We start from the raw sequence: 10,352 nt of genomic DNA, 5'->3' as shown, positions 1-10,352 counted from the left end.
AAAGGAAGGAGGAGTTCTGGAAACTCCCTGAATTATCTTGGGGCTGTTACATATGATATTTAATATATGTTAACAACTAGCCTTTGTTCTCCACTTCCCCTCTATGATCTATATCTTCCTGGTATGATAGTGTCCTGTCCATCATCACAAATAGCAAGTCCTGTTCCCTGGGCAGGAGGACTGTGTTGAGATATACTCTGGACAAGATGACCATGTAGAGAAATGGAATACTTTATATTGTGCTGCAGAAAATGCTTTAACAATAACCATTGTATCTCTCACACAAGTATGCACACATGTTTGAAAACTTGTTCCATTTTTTGTATTAGCATAGCCACAACTACCCAAGTCATTTTGCTGATACCCCCCTAGAGTTAATACCTACAGCTGTCACACAGACAGAGACACACAGATAACTCAGAGACAGAGATATCGCTAGAAGCATGCATTTAACGTATAGAGGGCCTGCAGTTGACCTACAACGCCTCAAGACGGCCATGTTGGAAGACCACCACATTAATTCTAGAACAAGAGACTTAATGTACAGTAGACCATCGGCGGAAATCCCAGGGGGACGGGGGGGACACGTCCCCCCTTCCTGGGAAAAATATGATTTGTCCCCCCAATATATCACTGTAAACATAACTATGTAATATCAATAATATTAATAATACGCAATGAAAGCACTTGTGCTGATTATAAACACTTAATAGCGTGTTTTTTAGTTTCCAAAGATTGCGACACCCCCGCCCTTTGCCTCACAATGGTTATATCCACTGCCTCCCACCACCCAGCAGTGTCACATGATGCAGGTACTGTGCATGTGTGGGATTCTGACATAGTCTGTTGTTGGTGGCTGACCTCCAGTAAGTAGTTCAGACAAAGGATATGTTAGACATTTCTTTTACCACTCAATACAAGAAGACACATTTATAACCGTCACCAGTCTTCATTTTCGCTGCATGAACTTACAGATCACTCTCTATGTTAGCTAGCGGTTAACTTATGTTTGCTAGCTAGCTACAGTAACATCAACCAGTTTTTGCAGCTATTTGAATTTGAGTCAATGAGAGAAGCTAGCAATGCAATGTAGTGTTCCTTAGCTGGCAAGGTAACAGAGGGTTCGTGTCCACCATCTGAAAGGCCCTCAATGCACGTAACTAACGTGAGGGTGATCCAGTCAATCGCACCATAGCGATGTTGTTTTATGTTGGCAGGGTTCAAACACACAATAGCTACATTTGCAGAGCTAGCGAGCAAACATTAGCTATCAAGCTAGCTAGTACCTATTCCATGTATGTGGCGTCGTCAGAGGTGGATCTTTGCGATCGTCAGTTTATTCCAACATCAGCATGCAGCTGTAGTGCTTCGAAGTCCCTGTGATAAGGTTAGCGATAAACAAGTCCAAACTGAACAGAACTACACTCTCTTCTACCATTGTCTTAAAAATCTTTAATTGTCTCGTTGCAAAAGCTAAATTGTTGCTGGGGGTCTTTGAAGCACATGTGTGCCGATCTTGGAGTAAACTGACGATAGCAAAGATTATAGCAAACACCACAGAAACAGAATTGGTGCTCGCTAGCTCTGCAAATTCAGCTATTGTTGGAAGCCAGCCAATATAAAACAAAAACTATATTAAAATTACAAAAGGTTGCAGCATACGTTGTGTAAATGGTGAACTCATACAGCTGTCAATCCGTTTCACATTTGCTAGCTGACTAGCCAGCTTCTTTTTAGATCGAAGCCCATCTAGAATGATAGAAGATGATAGAAGCCCATATAGAAGATAATATATGATAGAAGCCCATCTCCTACTGTAAATAACCTGCACACGGTGTAGCCAGCCAGGTAGAAAAATGGCAGACATCAAGACAGACATCAAGAGTATTTTTCAGTACAACAAAACGTCAAGTAAGAACCCCCTAGTAGCCTAATATCTCAAAGACTAGTTGATAAAATGTTCATTTGAAAGAAGTGAAATGATAATGTAAATGTTTCATAATGATGTCATTAGGCAGAGCAGGCAACAGATGGCACACAGACAGCAGAGCTGGGGACAGATGGGCAGGGACAGACTGGCAGAGACAGGGAGTCTCAGGTAAGTTTGTTGAGTCTTTGTTTGGCAACATTATGAAAGGTTCTCTCTTTTTATTAAGGCTTGTAAAACTGGGACATAATTGGAAAATGCCATGGATACCCCCACTCTCAACTTAAACTGGTGACTGACCGAAGATATGTTAAAGGCAATGGTATTGCTGTTGTGATTAATTGTGTAGTTTTGGGTACCGGTAGTTAGGAGTACGGCAAACACCTTATTTATTTTCTAGGAGACAGACTGAGTCAGTGAGGGTGGTGAAAGGGAAAGAGCCAGGGAGAGAGACTTCAGAGAACAATGTCACAGCCACGGCAGGACCAGGTGTCACCCTTGTTGCCAGCAGCACCAGTATAGGGGACAGTGGCACAGCATTGTCCAGTTACCTCAGCGATGGCACAAAACCATATCAGCCACGCACAATTTATAGAACCACAAATTCTTGCCTACAGAGTGTTGAGGTTTCAAGAGAGATGGTTTCGCGATTTCCCCTGGCTACAATATAATCCATCAATGAAAGGAGTGTTGTGTTTTCACTGTAGCCAAGGGTTTTCAAGCCAGACATCTTTTGGCCAAAGAGCGGATGCTGCCTTCATTAGTGCAGGATTTAGGACCTGGAGAAAAGCCATTGTAAAATTCACAGCACATCAAAGCTGCCAAACCCACCGCCACTTTGTAACTGTAACAGCACACCAGCTAAATCCAATCAGTGCCCAGTTATCCAGCGCGTGGGGTAACAGTAGAAATTATTTATCTTTTGCAACGAGACCATTAAAGATCCTTTGAAACCTACAAACATGTGTCTGTTTATTTTGTTCTGTAGTGTGTATAGCAGTAGTTCTCAACCTTTTTTGGGTACTGGATCCCCTGCATATTTTGAGGCAAGGCAGGCAAGGTTTTGAGCGGTCCTCAGGGACCTCCACCCCCTCTATATTATATGTACAGTTACTGGAATCCTTGTGGTTCTGAATACGTTCATTACACTTTTTTATTTCACCGACCCTTTGCAATTACACCAGGGACCCCTAGAGGTCCACGGACCCCTGTTTGAGAACCCCTGCTGTATAGTATGATATTTGTGCTTTTGTTTAGTAGTTTTCAGTTTTTAGTACATGACATTACACTTACTAATTATTTATTTAATGTTATTGTATTTAAAATTACATACATTGTGTGACATACTTGTCCATAGCTGCTGTTTGGAGAGTTGAGACACTGACTGAACAATAAGTATTTTTGAAGGATATTTTGGTTGATTTATTTGGGTTTTTCATTGAAGTAGTTATTTTGCTTTTACAACTGTACTCATTTTGAGCTTTTTGTTCATGTAAAGCTATTGTAGTAGACTCAGGCCAGTGGCACATATTTAATGACTATATAAATAGAAATAGTAAAATAAAAAGGTAAATTCAATACGGAGACCAACTTTGTGATGGTTCTCAATAGAGATTATTTTAGATGAGATCACACCATGTTCATTGTATTTCTGAAAACTGCACCAATACACAGTCTACAGTACCATCGCCACCTACTGGCCTTTCTTGGTATTGCTGGTTGTAAATACAAATACCTGCCTACATACTGGACTGATAAGGAACACTGCTATAACTATTATTAGTAGTTGTACTATAATGATTTAAACATTTGAACAAGTTGGGACAACCCTTCAGTTAACTACTGTACCTATCAATTATCCAGTTGTAGTAATTATGGTTCCTCAATATACATGTAACATATTACAACGTAGGCTATGTGTTAGAGCACTACTTTTGGTGTCCCCCTCAGGAATTGCTCTTGAGAAAATGTCATGTAATTGTCCAATCCAAAGTTGATATCAGCTATTCACCCCTGCAGTAGACCTACATAGAAAGACCCAGGCATTGTTAAAGATGTCAAAGGTCATCTATCTGCTGAACCAGATATGAACAAGAAGGTCAAGTTTGACAGAGGTGAGATGGAGGAGAGGATTGTGGATATCTACGTCAGTGCAGACACCCTGAGAGAAGGTGAGACCAGCGCCAAGAGAGAAGAGACAGCAGACACTGCTCCTAATAATGGACCAGGAGACCAGCACTCAGGTAAAACACACACTCACAAAACATAACACTATATTGTGTGTGTCCACAGAGCCTGATAGATCAGAGAAGAGACCCTTCCTAGTTGCTGCAGTGTGTCTGGGGCTGTTGTGTGTTCTACTGGCTGGGATCATAGACCTGTCTGTCTACTGTGAGTTTGTGTCCAAGTTCATTGCTTATCACCTAATTGTAAGAAGTGCTGGTTACTAAGCCTATTTGTCTGGTGTTTTACCTAGTAACTATGTGTTTATAATTTGTAGATAACAGAGCCATCAAAGATTCTGAGGATAAAAGGAACAACTTGTCACAGAGTTTTTCCCTTTATAAGACCAACACAATTGAAGAGAGAGACAAGCTATAGACCAGATACAACAACCTGACTGAAGAAAGAGACCAGTTACAGACCAGATACAACAACCTGACTGGAGAGAGAGACCAGCTACAGACCAGATACAACAACCTGACTGGAGAGAGAGACCAGCTACAGACCAGATACAACAACCTGACTGAAGAAAGAGACCAGTTACAGACCAGATACAACAACCTGACTTGAGAGAGAGACCAGCTACAGACCAGATACAACAACCTGACTGGAGAGAGAGACCACTTAGACCAGATACAACAACCTGACTGAAGAAAGAGACCAGTTACAGACCAGATACAACAACCTGACTGGAGAGAGAGACCAGATACAACAACCTGACTGAAGAGAGAGACCAGCTACAGAACAGATACAACAACCTGACTGAAGAGAAAGGCCATATTCAGGCAAATCTTTTTGAGATATAACTGTGATAAATTATATATAGTAATTATCAACAGCAATAGTAAATATATATGGGTTTATGAGTATAAAGATACTGGCTACGTTTCTCAATGTGTTCACCTTTACTCTTCAACAGAGCAGCATTGTCAGGAGGGATGGAGATACTTTGACTCCAGTTTGTACTTCCTCTCTACTGAGAAGAAACCCTGGGAGGAGAGCAGACATGACTGTCTGGAGAGAGGAGCAGACCTGGTGATCATAAACAGCAGAGAGGAACAGGTGTGAGAGAGAGTCAGGAGGGATGGAGATATTACCATTAGGAGTCAGTTAGAAAGGTAATCATACAGTAGATATTACCATTAGGATTCAGTTAGAAAGGTAATCATACAGTAGATATTACCATTAGGAGTCAGTTAGAAAGGTAATCATACATTAGATATTACCATTGGGAGTCAGTTAGAGAGAAGCCACAATCAGGTAAAGGTTTGTTGCAAAGTTGTCACGATCGTCTTGCGGAGAGAGAGAGGACCAAGGCGCAGCGTGTGCAAAATACATTCTCTTTTATTTAGAGAAGGAAAAAACAAGAAACGAACACTGATAACAAACTTAACAAAAACAACAAACGACCGTGAAGCTAACGACGTAAGTGCATAACACAAGCAACAAACGTACAACATAGACAATTACCCACAAAACCCAAATGCCTATGGCTGCCTTAAATATGGCTCTCAATCAGAGACAATGAACCACAGCTGCCTCTAATTGAGAACCAATCTAGGCAGCCATAGACATACAAACACCTAGACAAGACACTGACCCATAAACGTACAAAACCCCTAGACAAACCAAAACACATACATTCCCCATGTCACACCCTGACCTAACTAAAATAATAAAGAAAACAAAGAATACTAAGGCCAGGGCGTGACAAAAGTTTCTCAATTTGTTCACCTTTGCTCTTCAACAGAACAGATACTTAATACTTTGATTCCAATTCCTACTTCCTCTCCACCGAGAAAAAAACCTGTGCTTCCACCATTTTTAAAGTAGTCAAAGTTTTTAACTGGGTGGGTTTTCCTATGGGTTGTAGCCTCAATGGCGCTACCCACATTGTCAAATATAAAGATGAGTCCTCTATCTATCACTATGGGCCAAGGTAACAGTAATAGAAGGAAGAAACTGAGTTTGTAGATAACAGCCAGTAGGGGGAGACAAACACTTATAAAATAATGTATTATACACAACATGAGGGACTTTTCTGACAGGCGTCCCATTGACAAGCAGATTATAGACAAAACCTAAAACTGACCCTTACCTTAACCCTAACCTTCACCTAATTTTAACCAATTCAGAAATTGAACAGATTATAAATGTTTTACGATTTAATAAAATGATGTTATTGATGTTTAAAATGAAGCCTTTTTCTTTATAGATGTCCTGTTGTACTTGTGGTGACCTTATATCCATGGATGAAAAGTGGCCTGTGTTTTCAGGACAGATACAGTACATAAGACCTACATAGAATGTGAATAATGACATGAAGGGTACATCTCAAATGGCACCATATTCCCTGTATAGTGCACTACTTTTGACCAGGGTCCATCACTATGTAGGAAATAGGGTTCCATTTGGGACAGAGTAGTTTAGGGAAGTTATTGCTGGAACATCTATTGTATTGTAATTTCAGTTGATTTCAGCATGTGTTGCTGTGCCAACTCATATTTAGCCATACCACTGACTTCCTTTAATAACAGATTCATGTCTGTCTGTCTGTATGTCTGTCAGTGGTTGGTGGTTATTATCAGACCTGGGTCACGTATTCATTAGGACACACCATAGTAAAATGTTTGTCAAATGAAAACATGTTATTCTTATTGGACAGGTACAGTTAGTCCCTCCCTGTTTCAGTTTGTTTTCTTCTGTTTGATGCCTAATGAATAAAACCCAAATAATTTAGCTGTGCTTGGTTGAGCTTGCCTGGCTTAATGGAACCAATAGAATTGTCCCGAAAGCTCAAAGTATTTGACAGATTTCAAATAGTATTTAAACCAGGGTCTGGTTGTTCGTAATTTTGTAAATCATACAGAGACATTATTAAGATGTTTACATCCAATATGTTAATCAGTGATATAGAGAAGTAAGAGATCATATAAGAGGGTGTGTGTGTGTGTCTGCTGTATGTATTTGTATTTATTATGGATTCCCATTAGTTCCTGCCAAGGCAGCAGCTACTCTTCCTGAGGTCAACCAAAATTAAGAAGCAAACCATTTTAACAACATTACAATACATTCACAACAGATTTCACAACACATTAAGTGTGTGCCCTCAGGCCCCTACTCTACTACAACATATCTACAACACAAAATCCATGTGTACGTGTGTGTATAGTGCCTATAGTGTGTGTATGCATGTGTATGTTTCTATGTTTTGTTGCTTCGCAGTATGTGGGTGGAACTTCCCCCAATAGACCAGGAAGTATAACCAGACAGGACATGTTACTGTATAACCAGCCAGGACATGTTGCTGTATAACCAGCCAGGACAAGTTACTGTATAACCAGACAGGACATGTTACTGTATAACCAGACAGGACATGTTACTGTATAACCTGACAGGACATGTTACTGTATAACCAGCCAGGACATGTTACTGTATATCCAGCCATGACATGTTACTGTGTAACCAGCCAGGACATGTTACTGTATAACCAGCTAGGACATGTTACTGTATAACCAGCCAGGACATGTTACTGTATAACCAGCCAGGACCTGTTACTGTATAACCAGCCAGGAAATGTTACTGTATAACCAGCCAGGACATGTTACCGTATAACCTGACAGGACATGTTACTGTATAACCAGCCAGGACATGTTACTGTATAACCAGCCAGGACATGTTACTGCATAACCAGCAAGGACATGTTACTGTATAACCAGCCAGGACATGTTACTGTATAACCAGCCAGGACATGTTACTGTATAACCAGCCAGGACATGTTACTGCATAACCAGACAGGACATGTTACTGTATAACCTGACAGGACATGTTACTGTATAACCAACCAGGACATGTTACTGTATATCCAGCCATGACATGTTACTGTGTAACCAGCAAGGACATGTTACTGTATAACCAGCTAGGACATGTTACTGTATAACCAGCCAGGACATGTTACTGTATAACCAGCCAGGACCTGTTACTGTATAACCAGCCAGGACATGTTACTGTATAACCAGCCAGGAAATGTTACTGTATAACCAGACAGGACATGTTACTGTAAATCCAGAGAGGACATGTTACTGTATAACCAGCCAGGACATGTTACTGTAAAACCAGACAGGACATGTTACTGTATAACCAGCCAGGACATGTTACTGTATAACCAGCCAGGACATGTTGCTGTATAACCAGCCAGGACATGTTACTGTATAACCAGACAGGACATGTTACTGTATAACCAGCCAGGACGTTACTGTATAGCCAGCCATGACATGTTACCGTATAACCAGCCCGGACATGTTACCGTATAACCTGCCAGGACATGTTACTGTGTAACCAGCTAGGACATGTTACTGTATAACCAGCCAGGACATGTTACTGTATAACCAGCCAGGACATGTTACTGTATAACCAGCCAGGACATGTTACTGCATAACCAGACAGGACATGTTACTGCATAACCTGACAGGACATGTTACTGTATAACCAGCCAGGACATGTTACTGTATATCCAGCCATGACATGTTACTGTGTAACCAGCCAGGACATGTTACTGTATAACCAGCTAGGACATGTTACTGTATAACCAACCAGGACATGTTACTGTATAACCAGCCAGGACCTGTTACTGTATAACCAGCCAGGACATGTTACCGTATAACCTGACAGGACATGTTACTGTATAACCAGCCAGGAAATGTTACTGTATAACCAGCCAGGACATGTTACTGTATAACCAGCCAGGACATTTTACTGTATAACCAGCCAGGACATGTTACTGTATAACCAGCCAGGACATGTTACTGTATAACCAGCCAGGACATGTTACTGTATAACCAGCCAGGACATGTTACTGTATAACCAGCCAGGACATGTTACTGCATAACCAGACAGGACATGTTACTGTATAACCTGACAGGACATGTTACTGTATAACCAGCCAGGACATGTTGCTGTATAACCAGCCAGGACAAGTTACTGTATAACCAGACAGGACATGTTACTGTATAACCAGACAGGACATGTTACTGTATAACCTGACAGGACATGTTACTGTATAACCAGCCAGGACATGTTACTGTATATCCAGCCATGACATGTTACTGTGTAACCAGCCAGGACATGTTACTGTATAACCAGCTAGGACATGTTACTGTATAACCAGCCAGGACATGTTACTGTATAACCAGCCAGGACCTGTTACTGTATAACCAGCCAGGAAATGTTACTGTATAACCAGCCAGGACATGTTACCGTATAACCTGACAGGACATGTTACTGTATAACCAGCCAGGACATGTTACTGTATAACCAGCCAGGACATGTTACTGCATAACCAGCAAGGACATGTTACTGTATAACCAGCCAGGACATGTTACTGTATAACCAGCCAGGACATGTTACTGTATAACCAGCCAGGACATGTTACTGCATAACCAGACAGGACATGTTACTGTATAACCTGACAGGACATGTTACTGTATAACCAACCAGGACATGTTACTGTATATCCAGCCATGACATGTTACTGTGTAACCAGCAAGGACATGTTACTGTATAACCAGCTAGGACATGTTACTGTATAACCAGCCAGGACATGTTACTGTATAACCAGCCAGGACCTGTTACTGTATAACCAGCCAGGACATGTTACTGTATAACCAGCCAGGAAATGTTACTGTATAACCAGACAGGACATGTTACTGTAAATCCAGAGAGGACATGTTACTGTATAACCAGCCAGGACATGTTACTGTAAAACCAGACAGGACATGTTACTGTATAACCAGCCAGGACATGTTACTGTATAACCAGCCAGGACATGTTGCTGTATAACCAGCCAGGACATGTTACTGTATAACCAGACAGGACATGTTACTGTATAACCAGCCAGGACGTTACTGTATAGCCAGCCATGACATGTTACCGTATAACCAGCCCGGACATGTTACCGTATAACCTGCCAGGACATGTTACTGTGTAACCAGCTAGGACATGTTACTGTATAACCAGCCAGGACATGTTACTGTATAACCAGCCAGGACATGTTACTGTATAACCAGCCAGGACATGTTACTGCATAACCAGACAGGACATGTTACTGCATAACCTGACAGGACATGTTACTGTATAACCAGCCAGGACATGTTACTGTATATCCAGCCATGACATGTTACTGTGTAACCAGCCAGGACATGTT

This window comes from Salvelinus namaycush, chromosome 8, assembly GCF_016432855.1.
Source record: "Salvelinus namaycush isolate Seneca chromosome 8, SaNama_1.0, whole genome shotgun sequence".
Taxonomy (NCBI): domain Eukaryota; kingdom Metazoa; phylum Chordata; class Actinopteri; order Salmoniformes; family Salmonidae; genus Salvelinus; species Salvelinus namaycush.
This window is presented reverse-complemented; position numbering follows the sequence as displayed.